General features: G+C 35.9%; 1 long non-coding RNA gene across 2 annotated transcripts; it reads left to right on the top strand.

The window, feature by feature from the left end:
• The first annotated feature begins 3537 nt into the window (after nt 1-3537).
• Nucleotides 3538-16406, top strand: LOC109238673. Of its 2 annotated transcripts, XR_002069768.1 has the most exons (5): nt 3538-3657; nt 4540-4722; nt 13487-13621; nt 15211-15349; nt 16374-16406. It is a non-coding gene; the product is annotated as an uncharacterized LOC109238673 (long non-coding RNA). The 2 variants fall into 2 exon arrangements; XR_002069767.1 differs by lacking the exon at nt 16374-16406 and having other exon boundaries at nt 15211-15503.
• Nucleotides 16407-17333: the final 927 nt, after the last annotated feature.

Genomic DNA, 17333 nt, shown 5'->3' with positions numbered 1-17333 from the left:
GCGGAAATAACAGAAGCGGCAGCTTCAGCTGCATAAATTTCAAAATTTTCCTTTAGCAATCCGAATTCATCCCGAGGCCCTCGGGACCTCAACTAGAAATACCAACAAGTCACATACCACCATTCAAATTTATTCAAACCTTTGAAACACTCCAAACAACATCAAAACGCCAAATCACTCTCGGATTCAAGCCTAAGAACTTCTAAGCTTCCGAAATCCGCAAACGATGCCGAAACCTATGAAACCACCTCTGAATGACCAGAAATTTTGCACACACATCACAGATGACACTACAGACCTACTCCAATTTCAAGAATTTCATTCTGATCCCGATATCAAAATTTCCACTGCCGACCGGGAAACGCCAAATTTCCAATTTTGCCAATTCAAGCCTAATCTACCACGGACCTCCAAATCACATTTCGGACGCACTCCCAAGTCCAAAATCACCTAAGAAAGAAAACCGAACCATCAGAATTCCCATCCGATATCATTTACACATAAGTCAACATCCGGTTGACTTTTCCAACTTAAGCCTACTCAAAAGAGACTAAGTGTCTCAATTCACTCCAAAACCACTCGTAACCCGAACCAACCAACACTATACGATGAAATACAGCTGAAGAATACATAAAGAAGTAGAAGTGGGTGAAGCGGGGCTATAACTCATGAAACGATCGGTCGGGTCGTTACAGTCTATGTTCTTACTTGTTGACTCAAGTTATGATAGAATACTTGCACAAGCATACACTGTAATTAGTCACTCATATTAGTCCAAGAAGGTGAACCTTGATGTTTATTGATCATTTACATGTATTCTTGTATACCTGCCTTCTGTGTGTGAGTTGTATTGTTAGCACATGAGTTTCCTGTGCGGATATGAGACATTGTTACTATTAGCACGTGAGTTGTCCGGGTGGATATGAGATGTTGTTACTGCTAGCACGTTAGTTGTCTGTGGGGATATGGGATGTTGTTACTCTCTTAGTATGTGAGTTTCCCGTGCAGGTATGAGGTATTAATGGTAGTAACACGTGAGTTATCCGTGTAGCAGGTGAGTTGTCCGTGAGGTAGTGATTTGTAATGTGGGCACAAGATTCCAAGTGATTAGGGTTCGTGATTTGGGACCCATAATTTGTGATTATGAGGTGTGGTTCCTTGGTGAAATTCTTGTATAAACCTTGTGTGAAAGCGATTGTCTTATTGGGCTGTTACTTGGTTTCACCGGATTTGCACTATTTGAACTACGTGAAATACGTGTACACAAGGTGACGAGTGTGTACACGGATTATATGTGGAAATTTGACCATTTTAGACTCTTAGCTTTCTTATGCACATTAAAATGAAGTTGCATTATCATGTTATATCCTCCATTGTTGAATTTACCCTTACTTGCCTTATTTGAAGTTGATTGGTTCAAGTTCTATCCTTTGTTGCCAAGTATACTCTTATGTGCTTTAATTGGAGTTGTTGCCTCTTTTATTACATGTTATCTCTTCAATTGAGATTTATCCCTACTTGAAATCGTTGTTACATGTTGCCTCTCTTATTGTTGAGTTGTTTTTATTTGAAATCATTATTACATGTTATCTATACTATTGTTAAGTTATTCTTATTTGATATCGTTGTTACACATTAGCTCTCTTATTGTTGAGTTATTCTTATGTGAAATTATTGTTACATGTTATCTCTCCTATTGTTGAGTTATTCTTATTTGATATCACTGATACACATTATCTCTCCTATTGTTGAGTTATTCTTATTTGAAGCCAATATTACTTGTTATGTATTTCATTGTGAGCTCGTCCTTCCATTTTATTGTGCTTTTGTAATTCTTTTGTTGATTTACTTATCATATTCCCGGGTTATTATTGTTGTTGTTGAACTCAGTGTTGTTGAGCCGAGGGCTACGTGTGGTTGTGGTATTGAAATTATTTTTAAGGAATGTGGCGACATATGGGCACATGTAGTGCGAGTTGTTATATTGTTTTATATAACATTGTTACATGTTATCTATACTATTGTTGAGTTATTCTTATTTGATATCGTTGTTACACATTAGCTCTCTTATTGTTGAGTTATTCTTATTTGAAATTATTGTTACATGTTATCTCTCCTATTGTTGAGTTATTCTTATTTGATATCACTGATACACATTATCTCTCCTATTGTTGAGTTATTCTTATTTGAATCCAATATTACTTGTTATGTATTTCATTGTGAGCTCGTTCTTCCATTTTATTGTGCTTTTGTAATTCTTTTGTTGATTTACTTGTCGTACTCCGGGTTATTGTTGTTGTTGTTGAACTCAGTGTTGTTGAGACGAGGGCTATATGTGGTTGTGGTATTGAAATTATTTTTAAGGAATGTGGCGACATATGGGCACATGTAGTGCGAGTTGTTATATTGTTTTATATTTTTGGCGCGCGTGGTATAGTTGAGAGGATTGTCGGGGTGTTCACACGTGAGTTGTATGTGCTATTTTTATTATTGATATTTCCACATGTGGTGTGTCAAAGCGGGCTATATATATGTGTGTTTGCGCATGTAGCGAGACAAGGTGGGAATATTATTATACGCGTGTGACGAGACAAGGGAGTATTTATTTTATTGTTGCGCACGCGGCGAGACAAGGGGGCTATGTCAGGGATGATTTATAATGATGTGTGATGTCCTGGTGGCATTGTTATTGATGATATTTGTGTAGTGGTGTGCTTACCTTGTGTGAGTCATACATTGTTACATCTCGTACTTTAACGTTAGGATTCGTCGAAGTAATAACATATGAGTTGGAAGGGATTAAGGTTATACATGAAGATATGGATGTAAGACCCTCTAAGTTTGAAGAATTTCGGAACTACTATATATTGGCTTGATATGTATTTTCTTTAAAGTAAACCATTTTCGGTAAAAGTTGATTGATACGATATATGTTGTGATAAGTTTTAAATTATATACATGACATGTGGGAGTTTATAAATGAGATTTTATTTATTATAGGAGTAGATAGTATTTTATCAGAAGAAAAGTTATCATTTTTCCGTTTTGAGAATTTATAGTACAAAAAGAATTTCTTTATTGTAAAGATATAAATTATTTTCTCACAAGAAAAGAAGGTTATCTTTTTACCGTTTTTAAAAAAAAATAAGCATACGAAAAATTTGTACTCTTTATATGAGACTAGAAAAATTAGAATATTGAGAAAATATATGTATTTTTACATGGATATTTTTTAAAATAATAGTATATGTATTTATTTTATGTGGTACCACATGACCATGATAGTATGATGTATAAAGTGTATTAAAAAAAATAAGTAGAATTTTAAGTAATTTGAGACAATTCTTAATTATGCGGGTAATTGGTTAATTAACGGGTAGCAGGGTATTACCTAATTAATTAATTAATACATTGTTGGATAAGAATCAACCACCCCATAACGTGGCAGACCCCCCCCCCCACCCCCCCCCAACCCCCCAACCAACCAATTCCTACATTGTGACTCATGCGTGGATTTAGTCATTTCTATCACACCTATATTTTAAAATCATTGAACTCTTAAGGGTCTTATGGAACTAGGAGTTGTTATCTTTTGCCTTGAATCCTTGGTAATTGTCTCCTACCTCAAAATTGTATAGTGTAAAAATCTCCGAGCAGGTATTTTCTCTTTACTATTTCTTCAACTGTGTTTCATACTCTCTTCCACTGTCTTCTTATCCGATTTATTAGAAGGTCTAATCTTAATTGTTCATAGATTAATCATGAATATAATAAAACTTCTTGTATTCGCTTTTCTCTGATCCGCACAAAGCTGACGGTTATTTGTGTATAGATAAAGGGTGTTTTGAATTTTTGCTTTAGCATATAGGAACAGAAAAATTGAATCTTTCTTTGTGTTTTTTTGGATTAGCGATCATGTATGGTAATTTTGAGGTGTAAAGAGATGATATGATTTTGTGAAGATTATATGAAGTTAGTTGATTATAGGTGTATTCTTTAAAACTTGAAGTGACATGTTTATTAGAAACTTTCAAGGGGCAAAGAAATGGAGCAGATCAAAGTTCGTTATGCGTTGACTAGGTAATTAAGCAGTATGGAGTTCCTATGGCTTGTCGTTTACCTTGACTACAGTGGGGGAGCCACCTTAGGCTAAGGGGTATCAGTTATCGGAAAATTACATTGTGTAGCTAAGTTAAAATTTTATTTTTATGTATTTATACTATATGTTGAATCCCCTTTACTTATTCGTGTTTACTTCTTTATATTTTGATAACCTTTAGTAAATTCCTGGCTTTTCTACTGCTTGGCTGTTATCTTATTTGAATACTTTAGCTGGCTAAATTCGGTATCTGGGTATAATATTTTCCTCTCTGAGTTTTTTTCTGTCAGTTTTGATATCATGGTCGGATGGTCCTCATAGAGGCTTGACCAAAGGAATGTTTTACTATCACAAAGTGATTTCTGAATGTTTTTTTAGACGGTGTTTTGGGAAGTAAACATCCAATTTCTTGTATACATGTTCTGTGTGTTTCATATCAGAATCTTTGGAGGTTATTCTAGTGGGTAGGATTCTGCAGTTGCAACCCTGAAGTGATTTTAACGCGTCTAGCATATATGCCTAGCTGGATGCTTGCTGATCAAAGACATCGTTACAGCCTTGAAGAGAATGTGAAGAGAATGAGGGGCTGTACATTTCTCTCACAACCAATGGTTGTGTTGCAGGTATGTTAAGGCTATCCCTTTTTTCTTTTCGGCATGATCAAAGTTATACAGAAGAAACGAGCGAACGCAAAATTTTCATAAACGACTCTATTCATAGAGATACTAGGGGTCTCTGTGTTCTTGATTCTCCATGTGACATATTATTACATCTTATGTTTATGGGTCTCAGAAAATATGTAAGTTGATTTCAAGATATTAATCAGAAGTAAAATGGTCTTATGACGTTCCGAGAAGTTTTATTAACGTACTTCTCATGCATTACATTCATTTACATGTGCATTTACTCATGACTCAGACGGAGTTATATACGCGTATATCTATATTATTATAAAAGTGGGAACCTCAAAAAGTTAAAAGTTGAATTACCAAAATATCCTTTTAAATAACTACTACTATTATTTAATAATAATATTTAAATGATGTTAATAGTTAAATTGAATTTGTCTTTGTCGAAAGGTTGTGACCCTCCAATTTTGCAACTAATCGTTTGAGTTCTAAAATTAGTTATTGGTGGCTTGTAATGAAAAGCTACATTCTTATATATAAGTTTGTGTCAGCCATTGAATTGTGAAGAAAGCCACCCTTTTAACATTAATCTGCATTAAGAAAATCCCAATATTACGTTTTTAAGAAACTCAAAGTGAGTTCATTATTGCAATCTTAATTACACCTCTTAAGGACCGCGGGAATGTATCATCTGAATGCCTTTTTTTTTACGGAATACTTGATGTTGGATAACTAAGTTAAAGCTTCATATAGAACAAGATCATAGGTGCAAGAAGGTAGCCAAGGTAGCAAAGAAGTAAATATACTTACGAAAATGGCAAGGATGATTTAAGGTAGATTTTAGTAAACTGCACCTATATAGATACTTTGATAGAAATTTATATGGTATCTTTTATAATATATAAATACAAAGTCTTATCAATATCTTATTCTTGACTATCTGCTAATGTTGATTTTACAGTGCTATTAAGTTTCTTAGGTTTATGCGTGTAATGAATCATTTTCTTTCGGTTTCATGTTTCAAATAAAGATCAATTTCGAAACTATATTTTCGGTGTTTGGTTTCAAAACCAACTAAATTGGTATCAGATTTGTTCTTTTTTTCTTTTGTCATCATATTTATTTCAATTAATTTCCTTTGCTCTCTTTTCCTATTCTGTTCTTTTTCAATTGTAGTGCTATTAAGTTAATTTTAGTTCCAAGTTACAAACAAAGATTAATTATATTCCAAAACTATATTTTGTGGTGTTTGGTTTCAGAACCAACGAAATTGTTATTGCATTTGATTCCCTTTTTCTTTTGTCGTCCTTTAAAAGAATCCTTTGTATTTCACTAATCTCTTGCTCTTTTTTCCAATTTTATTCTATTCTATTGATATGGTGAAAACTGTTATTACACTGTATTTGTAAAATAAATTCTGGAAATATAAATGAATATAAACAGTAATGAATATAAACAAAAATGACATAAACCAATTCGAGCCCACTGAATTCACAGTGTTTCCTTAAGGAATTTAATCCCCTCCTAGTACCCAAGGTTATGGATTATTTCCTCCCAGGATAGAACGAATTACACACTGGTGTAGTGGTACTTCAAACCCCAGTGTTTCAGCGAACACAAAGTTCGGTAGCAAATCACACTTACTTTTTGCTTTGTTTTGATGCTAAAAGTATGCAGAAGAAGGAGAGGAAACTCAGAAAATTGTAGTTAAAATTCTGAGCAGAATAGTGTTGTATTTATAGCCAAAGTTGGGTCTCTTCAGAATGGCTGTTTATGCAAAACGCCCACAACATAAATGCCATTACATAAATGGCCATTTACTCAATAATAAAGAGGGAAAATAAAGAGGGAAAATTGAAGAGGGTAGTTACTTTTCTGTTACCAAAACAGAAAAACGGATTGGATTTAATATTAATATTTAATATTAATATTTTGTTATTAAAACAAATATTTAATAACATTTCTGTTAATATTTTACTATTAACAAATAAATTTGGTCCAAAAAGTTAATCAATCAATCGATCATTTGACCAAATCCAAATCCGAATCCGAATCCGAATCCGAATCCGAATCCGAATCCGAAGCCGAAGCCGAAGCCGAAGCCGAAGCCGTAGCCGAAGCCGAAGCCGAAGCCGAAGCCGAAGCCGAAGCCGAAGCCGAAGCCGAAGCCGAAGCCGAAGCCGAAGCCGAAGCCGAAGCCGAAGCCGAAGCCGAAGCCGAAGCCGAAGCCGAAGCCGAATCCGAAGCCGAAGCCAAAGCCGAAGCCGAAGCCTAAGCCGTAGCCGTAGCCGAAGCCGAAGCCGAAGCCGAAGCCGAGCCGAGCGAGCGACGACGACGACGGCGCGAGGCTTGCCTTCTTCTCAACTCTTTAAGAGCTAGAAGAAGAGCAATTGCTTATATACCCATAAAAAACCTCTTCCTCTTCCAATATGGGACAATGCCCATTTGCCAAGGGGGGGAACTTAAAATTTCACTCAAAAATTTTATTTCCCTCCATTTCCCATTCACCCTCTTTTAAGTATTTAATATATTAATTAAATACATCCAAAACCCAACAATCCCCCACATGAATGGGGAATGGCTATATCACGGAAGTATGCATGAAAAACTGTGTGATTCGCAAGTAAGGATTAATTGCATCTGGATAAGTAGGTTTCCCTTTGAACTTTCCGTAGTGAACTTATGTCGGATATACTCGATCAATCGGTAGATTTGATATCTTTGAACCGTCGAACTTTAGTGTATACCTAGACAACCACAAGTCACACAACCAACCCTTAACCGTCTTTGGTTCTCATTGTTGTGTTCGTTTCAGCCATGAACACCGCCTGGTTTCATAAGTGCGTAGAGAACTGGCCTTACAATGTTCTCCTTGAAGCGGCTAACACTTCACACTTACATAGGTGATTCCTAAACGTGTCATCCCGTAGATACACTATTTGATATACCCCGTATCAAATTTAGAAATCATTAAAAAGCCTTAATGCTTTATCCTTGGTACTGAACATTGTCTCATCACGAGAATGGACCAAAAGTTTAGTTGACAATGTTGAACCGTCATAAATGACTTTGTTTGATCTCCTTGAACCTAGATCTTGGGATCTCCAGTCTTCTAGGTAGAGTTACCGCCACTATGACTTGTTCTCGGCCACAGTCCCATTCCCCTTGATGACTTCTCAACTACCTCTCTAGTTAGGCCTTTTGTAAGTGGATCCGACACATTATCACTTGACTTTACATAGTCAATCGTGATAATTCCTCTAGAGAGTAATTGTCTAACGGTTTTATGTCTTCGTCGTATATGGCGAGACTTACCGTTATACATAACGCTCCCAGCCCTTCCAATTGCCGCTTGACTATCACAATGTATGCATATTGGTGCCAACGGTTTGGGCCAAAATGGAATATCTTCCAAGAAATTCCGGAGCCATTCAGCTTCTTCACCGGCTTTATCCAAGGCTATGAACTCAGCCTCCATTGTAGAGCGGGCAATACAAGTTTGTTTGGATGACTTCCAAGATACCGCTCCTCCACCAATAGTGAATACATATCCACTTGTGGACTTGGAATCAGTTGATCCGGTGATCCAATTTGCATCACAGTATCCCTCAATGACCGCAGGATATTTATTGTAGTGCAAAGCAAAGTCCTGGGTATGTACTAAATACCCCAAAACTCGTTTCATGGCCATCCAATGAGATTGGCCTGGATTGCTCGTATATCGACTCAATTTACTTATAGCACAAGCTATATCTGGTCGTGTACAATTCATGATGTACATTAAGCAACCCAACACACGAGCATAATCCAATTGTGATATGCTCTGGCCTTTGTTCTTTGCTAATGCAAGATTCACATCAATTGGAGTCTTTGCAACTTTAAAGCCCAAGTGCTTGAATTTTTCAAGTACTGTCTTAATATAATGAGATTGTGACAATGCTAGACCTTGAGAAGTCTTATGGATCTTAATTCCCAGAATTAAATCAGCAACTCCCAAGTCTTTCATATCAAACTTGCTAGTTAGCATACGCTTAGTAGCATTTATGTTGGCAATGTCATTACTCATTATGAGCATATCATCCACATATAAGCAAACAATGACTATGTGATTTGGAACATTTTTAATGTACACACATTTATCACATTCATTTATCTTAAATCCATTTGACAACATTGTTTGGTCAAATTTAGCATGCCATTGTTTGGGTGCTTGTTTTAATCCGTAAAGGGACTTAACAAGTCTACAGACCTTCTTTTCTTTACCTGGAACCACAAACCCTTCAGGTTGTTCCATGTAAATTTCTTCCTCCAACTCTCCATTTAAGAAGGCCGTCTTAACATCCATTTGATGAATTTCAAGACCATAAACTGCAGCTAACGCTACTAACGTTCGTATGGATGTAATTCTTGTAACTGGAGAGTATGTATCAAAATAGTCAAGACCTTCTCGTTGTCTATACCCTTTGACCACAAGTCTTGCCTTATACTTGTCAATAGTGCCATCATCTTTCATTTTCCTCTTAAAGATCCATTTAGAACCCAACGGTTTATTTCCAGGAGGAAGATCAACCAATTCCCATGTATGGTTGTTCAGTATGGATTCTATTTCACTATTGACCGCCTCTTTCCATAACAATGATTCCGAAGAAGACATAGCTTCTTTAAATGTTTGAGGCTCATTTTCCAATAAGAAAGTCACAAAATCTGGTCCAAATGAAGTAGACGTTCTTTGACGTTTACTACGTCTTGGATCCTCTTGGTTAAGTGTACTTTCTTTTGTTTCTTCCCGGGGTCGTTTAGATCCTTCACCAATCGACTCACATTCCTTTTTATACGGATATATATTTTCAAAGAACTCAGCATTATCTGATTCTATAACCGTATTATTATGAATGTCGGGATTTTCTGATTTATGAACCAGAAATCGATATGCTTTACTATTAGTCGCATATCCTATGAAAACACAATCAACGGTTTTCGGTCCTATTTTTACCCTTTTGGGTTTAGGAACTTGCACTTTTGCCAAACACCCCCACACTTTAAAATAATTCAAGTTGGGCTTCCTTCCTTTCCATTTTTCATATGGAATGGATTGTGTTTTGCTATGGGGTACTCGATTTAGTATTCGGCTAGCCGTAAGAATGGCTTCCCCCCACAAGTTCTGTGGCAAACCAGAACTTATCAATAATGCGTTCATCATCTCCTTTAATGAACGATTCTTTCTTTCTGCAATCCCATTGGATTGGGGCGTGTAAGGGGCCGTTGTTTGATGAATAATTCCATATTCTAAACATATTTGTTCAAAAGGAGATTCATATTCACCACCCCTATCACTTCTTATCATTTTGATTTTCTTATTAAGTTGCGTTTCAACTTCATTTTTGTATTGCTTGAATGCGTCTATTGCTTCATCTTTACTATTAAGTAAGTAAACATAGCAATATCGAGTACTATCGTCAATAAAAGTTATGAAATACTTTTTTCCACCGCGAGATGGTATTGACTTCATGTCACAAATATCTGTGTGAATTAAGTCTAAAGGATTTGAATTCCTTTCAACCGACTTATAAGGATGTTTAACATACTTAGATTCCACACATACTTGACATTTTGATTTGTCACATTCAAACTTGGGCAATACTTCCAAATTAATCATTTTCCGTAAGGTTTTATAATTGACATGACCCAAACGTATATGCCATAATTCATTTGACTCAAGTAAGTAAGACGAAGCTGAAATTTTATTATTATTTTCAACAACCATTACATTCAGCTTGAAAAGGCCCTCAGTGAGGTAACCTTTTCCTACAAACATTTCATTCTTACTTATTACAACCTTATCGGAAACAAAAACACATTTAAAACCATTCTTAACAAGAAGTCCAGTAGAGACTAAATTCTTCCTAATCTCGGGAACATGAAGGACGTTGTTCAAAGTCACCACTTTGCCGGAAGTCATTTTGAGAAATATCTTCCCACATCCTTCAATCTTCGCCTTTGAAGCATTTCCCATAGAAATCGTCTCATCGGGTCCAACAGGAGCATAAGAAGCAAAAGCTTCTCTAACAGCACAAACATGGCGAGTGGCTCCAGAATCAATCCACCACTCTTTAGGATTGCCCACCAAGTTGCATTCGGAAAGCATGGCACATAAATCATCAACATCATCATGCTTTTCAACCATGTTTGCTTGACCCTTCTTCTTGTCTTTCTTTGGAGCACGACACTCCGTAGATTTGTGTCCAGTTTTTCCACAGTTGTAGCAGTTTCCACTGAACCGCTTCTTGCTTGGGTTGTATTTCGGTCCAGAAGCCTTCTTCCTCTTTTTATTCTCTTCAACAATATTTGCTCCCATTATTGTTGAGTTTCCACGGCCTCTCTTTTCAGCAGCTTTGTTGTCCTCTTCGATTCTCAACCGAACAATGAGATCTTCAAGGGACATCTCCTTGCGTTTGTGTTTCAAGTAGTTTTTGAAGTCCTTCCACAAAGGAGGCAACTTCTCAATCATCGCTGCTACTTGAAATGCTTCATTGATAACAAGACCTTCAATGAAATTTCTATTAGAAAAAATACTAAGATTACTACTTTCAACATCAATATTAAATTGAGTTATACCTTCAGCAAGGAGATCGTGAATAATCACTTGCAATTCCTGGACTTGGGTAATAACAGACTTGCTATCTACCATTTTGTAGTCCAAAACTTTGCAGCAACAAACTTTTTCAACCCGGCATCTTCGGTTTTGTATTTCTTTTCAAGCGCAGTCCACAGTTCCTTTGACGTTCACGCCACTGTAGACGTTATACAAAGCATCCTCCAGCCCGCTTAGAATATAATTCTTGCACAAAAAATCTGAATGCTTCCATGCCTCAATTACGAGAAAGCGTTCAGTTTCTGGAGTTTCATCGGACAGCACAGGAACATCTTCCTTGATGAACTTCTGGAGACTTAGAGTAGTCAAATAGAAGAACATCTTTTGCTGCCAGCGCTTGAAATCAATCCCGGAAAATTTTCCGGGTTTCTCCGCCGGTGCCAATGCTGCCGGTGTCGTTCGACTTGTTGAGGCATTGGCAGTCACCATTGGAACAGCTTGGTTCTCATTCTCATTAGTCATTTCTGTAAAAGAATGACACAAACGTTAAAATCACGTAGATTTTAATAGAGTACAAAACCACAAAGGTTTTACTCTTTCAGAAACAGTAAGTACAAATACAGAAAATAAATTATTAAATTCCTTAAGCTTGTTATTACACTGTATTTGTAAAATAAATTCTGGAAATATAAATGAATATAAACAGTAATGAATATAAACAGAAATGACATAAACCAATTCGAGCCCACTGAATTCACAGTGTTTCCTTAAGGAATTTAATCCCCTCCTAGTACCCAAGGTTATGGATTATTTCCTCCCAGGATAGAACGAATTACACACTGGTGTAGTGGTACTTCAAACCCCAGTGTTTCAGCGAACACAAAGTTCGGTAGCAAATCACACTTACTTTTTGCTTTGTTTTAGATGCTAAAAGTATAGCAGAAGAAGGAGAGAAAACTCAAAAAATTGTAGTTAAAATTCTGAGCAGAATAGTGTTGTATTTATAGCCAAAGTTGGGTCTCTTCAGAATGGCTGTTTATGCAAAACGCCCACAACATAAATGCCATTACATAAATGGCCATTTACTCAATAATAAAGAGGGAAAATAAAGAGGGAAAATTGAAGAGGGTAGTTACTTTTCTGTTACCAAAACAGAAAAACGGATTTAATATTAATATTTTGTTATTAAAATAAATATTTAATTCTGTTAATATTTTACTATTAACAAATAAATTTGGTCCAAAAAGTTAATCAATCAATCGATCATTTGACCAAATCCGAATCCGAAGCCGAGCCGAGCGAGCGACGACGACGACGGCGCGAGGCTTGCCTTCTTCTCAACTCTTTAAGAGCTAGAAGAAGAGCAATTGCTTATATACCCATAAAAAACCTCTTCCTCTTCCAATATGGGACAATGCCCATTTGCCAAGGGAGGGGGAACTTAAAATTTCACTCAAAAATTTCATTTCCCTCCATTTCCCATTCACCCTCTTTTAAGTATTTAATATATTAATTAAATACCTTAAAAACCCAACAAACTAACAGTTCTTATGCATTTATTTAGTTAATTTAATTATATTCAATCATATCTTTTGATGATTATCATTTCTAATTTTAAAAATTTCAAGAACTCAATCACGAAAATAATATCCTCCAATCGTAGGAAAATAAATTCATAAGGAAAATATTTTTCAAAAAATATTTAAGCCAACCAAAGAAAATAAATGACTATATATACATATATATATATATATATATATATATATATCAAACAAATATTTTATAAGTATAACCATTAGTCCAATGTGATTTTTACGATTGGTGTTTGAAAAATTATTTGATATCGACAAACAACTCACCATACGACGATTTGTATAGATATTCATACAAACTCTTAGTTTATTCCTTCATGTAATATTTTAAAATATCGTTATTACAAGACTTGCATTCACATAAAAAGCACATCCTAAGATACTAATAATTATAAAAGTGAAAACCCTTACACTAAAAAATTAAACTACTTAAATTTCCTCCTAAAATCTAACTATCCTACAAATACGAAATATTAAATAAAAAAAAAATGAAAATTTATGTGAAGGGATGTTACCCTTCAGATAAGTAAGTAATGTTAAGAATATATCCTATTTACCCTTGCTATTTTTGAAGGGACATGAAGCAAAATTTGAAACAAAAGAGAATAAGGGAGGTTGGGACAAACATATTCTAGAGCTTGGTTTCATAGCCACCCGCAGTGGCACAAAGAAAGAGAATTATCAAAATTTGCAATAAACTAATTAGCAGGTATGATAAATACAAGTTCCTTAACTTTATTTCCTTAATTGTGTAGTCAATTAATATAGAAAAATTAAATCAGTGTTTCATCCTTTTTTTCCTATATTATTCCTATTATATGATAAACAATGTACGCATCGGATTGGAAATTATTGTTCTTAGTTTTGTTAAGACGCTCTTTGAAATTGCAGTAGTTACATATAGGGTTACACCGATTGTTTACTTTGGAGTGTTGTAAATTTTAATTAATGTGGATCGGACGTGCAACTAGCCTGTTTTCATCTCACTCTTTGTGACCATGAACTTACTATGGAATTACCAATTTTATTATTTATTTTTAGATATTGGAGCCATTGGTTAAGGACAAACTTTTTATGGTAGATTTAGCAAGTTTTAAAGTTAACATGTGAGTGGGAAAAAACTTTCTCCGTCCATATCTTTTGTATTGCACAAAGTTAATATTTGTCTGATTATTATTAATATGCCCTTTCTTTTTAATTATTTCTTTAGTACATATCACAAGATTTATCAAAAGAATTCCCGTAATAGATGGTTTGTTCATTAACGGATAACTACTACTCCCTTCGTTTAAAAAATATTAACACATTTTCTTATGAGTCGGTTTCAAAAATGATCGGCACATTCCTATATTTTCTTACGAACAGTTATTATAACCAGACAAATGCTATAACTCTTTTAAGACCACAACTTTCAAAAGTTTGATAGACACACAAATATTAGGGCATATTTAAGATCATAAGTTTCAGAAGTCTTCATTTCTTTATTAAACTTTATGTCAAGTCAAATTAATACTAGCTAACAAATTAAAATGGACGGACTGTATCTAATATAAGAGTATTCACCTATTTTCTATGAAGTTAATTTCATATTTTAGCCATCGCTTAAAGAAATGTTCTTACACTATTGATCCATACACCTTTCAGAATATGACCGACTACTTTCAACATTTTGATAAGTTAAATATTCTTGGTGTTTATGATATTATTTAATTAAAATTTGATTATTCATCTCCCTATATTGAGACTATATCTAATCTTTCTTGACCTGGACAAATAATTCACCATACTAACGAATTGCCTGATTATTCGCAAAACTTTATATTTTATTATTTATATGTATTGATTTATTCAGATAATTATTTTATAATATTTATATTATTACAAAAATTATATAATATATAATTTAGTGTACACGTGCAACGCACGTGCGGAGAGACTAGTATGTATATATATATGTATATGGGATATGGGAAAAGGTTACGACGTTATATACGCATCACCACCTAATCAGCTGGTATACGATGATGATGTTGCCCACGGTGGCTGAAATGATATGATGGGCTGCCCTCAAAGGCTTGATGATGTGTATGTATAGACCTACGCATTACATGGCATTCATACGCATATGCATGACACTATAAATATTTCATGATTTACAGAGTTATCTAGACTTACAGGTTGAGTTCTTTACTCCATGTTTCTTCCATGTTCTTTATATACTGATTTACATGCCTTACATACTCAGTACATTATTCGTACTGACGTCCTTTTGTTGGGGACGCTGCATCATGCCTGCAGGTATAGATAATCAGTTTGACGAGCCCTCATAATAGACGAGATTGGCTTCAGCGAAGGATCGGTAAGACTCCACCTCATCCGGAGTGCAGCGAAGTCTATGAGTCATTGTGTCAAAAGTTTTCTACAGGATTATTGGTAGGTCGGTACCCTATCCCATTTGATGTCAAATAATCTTAGAGGCTTTGTAGCCAGAGGTTTATTTTGTATAGTATGTCAGAGGCCTTGACGGCCGATATGTATTCACGTTTTAAGAAAAATGGTTCAGTAATATAGCGTTTTCCAACTTATAGTTATACATTACGAGTTGTGGCCATGTTGGCCCATGATAGTTACAAAGAAAAAAAAGGTTGCAGAGTGGTTCGCTCGGGCCAGTGCGGCACAGGGTGCCAGCCACTCCTCCCCAGGTTTGGGGCGTGACATATTACGGTTTTGTTGTGTTGTTTCCTATGTGACATTCGTCGTCTCTGATCTTACTTGTTGACTCGAGTTGTGATAGAACACTTGCACAAGCATACACCGTAATTACTCACTCATATTAGTCTAAGAAGATGAACCCTGATGTTTATTGATCATTTACATGCATTCTTGTATACCTGCCTTCAATGCGTGAATTGTACTTTTGGCGCGTGAGTTTTCCATGTAGATATGAGATATTTCTACTATTGGCACGTGAGTTGTCCATGCGATTATGAGGTATTGTTACTGCTAGCACGCGAGTTGTCCATGCGGATATGAGATATTTTCACTCTCTTAGCATGTGAGTTGTCCGTGCAGATATGAGGTATTAATGGTATTGCCACGTGAGTTTTCCATGCAGCACGTGAGTTGTCCATGCGGATGTGATTTGTAATGTGGGCACAAGATGCCAAGTGATTATGGTTCTTTATTTGGGACCGGTGATTGTGATTATGAGGTATGGTACCTCGGGGAAATTCTTGTGTAAACCTCGTGTGAGAGCAGTTGTTCTATTGGGTTGTTACATATTTTCCCTTACTTGGTTTCAATAGACTAACTGTATTCTGCTTACTTTACGACGTTATTACCTGGCTGGTTGCTAATTGTTGCTTTTAGTTTTCTATTGCAAGTATTGTTTTGTTATTCTTACCATACTTAGCTTTATATTGATATTGTTCCTTATTAGTTTCATATTCGTACTTGTACAGGTTATTATGTCTAGTAGGTGTCTTGACTGTTCCTCGTCACTACTCCACCGAGATTAGTCTTGATACTTACTGGCTACCGCTGTGGTGTACTCATGCTATGCTTTCTACACATTTTTGTGTAGATCCAACTACTTTGGAGCGCGCTGGTCATTAGTTAGCTTATTGTGAGTTGCGGCGGTACCTGCTGTCGGTACAAAGGCCTCGGAGTCACCTTCTAAATTTTTACTTTGTACTATTTATTTCTATTGTGGAACAGTTGTACCTAGAGATTATCTAGCGAACTCAATAGAGCTTATGATTTGTACTATCAGTTTTGGGATATTGTACATCCATTGATGGTTGTTGACTTTGTATAGAAATTTCTGGTTCATGTTAAATGGTTAATTCGTATAAATCTGTTAAATAACTCTCTATGTGTTAGGATTATCTATTCCTAGGGACTAGGTTGCCATCACGACTCTTGAGAAGGGATTTTGGGTCGTGACAAGTTGGTATCAGAGATCTAGGTTTATAGGTGCTACGAGTCATAAGCGAGTTTAGTAGAGTCTCGCGGATCGGTACGGAGATTTCAATACTTATCTTCGAGAGGCTATAGAACTATTAGGAAAATTTCACTTCTTTCATTCCTATCGTGCGAGTTTATTGATTTTAGAGTTTGGGCTTTTGCTATTCTATTCCCTCATAGATGATAAGAGCACGAGCTGTAGCTAATGATGATGCTTCCCCCAGAACCGGTGTGGCTAGGGGTCAGGGTAGAGGCCGAGGAGGAGCATGTGCTATAGCTCGAGCACCAACCAGAGTAGCAGCTGAGGAGCCACCAGTTGCTCCGATTGGGGGACACGAACCGAAGGCGCCTGTTGCTACCCAGGGCATTAGGAGACTTCAGCATAGTTCTTGAGCATGTTTGGTACATTGGCTCAGGCGGATTGATTCTGGTTGCACCAACTACTTCACGACCCG

This window comes from Nicotiana attenuata, unplaced genomic scaffold (assembly GCF_001879085.1).
Source record: "Nicotiana attenuata strain UT unplaced genomic scaffold, NIATTr2, whole genome shotgun sequence".
In the NCBI taxonomy this organism is placed as follows: Eukaryota; Viridiplantae; Streptophyta; class Magnoliopsida; order Solanales; family Solanaceae; genus Nicotiana; species Nicotiana attenuata.
This window is presented reverse-complemented; position numbering and strand designations above follow the sequence as displayed.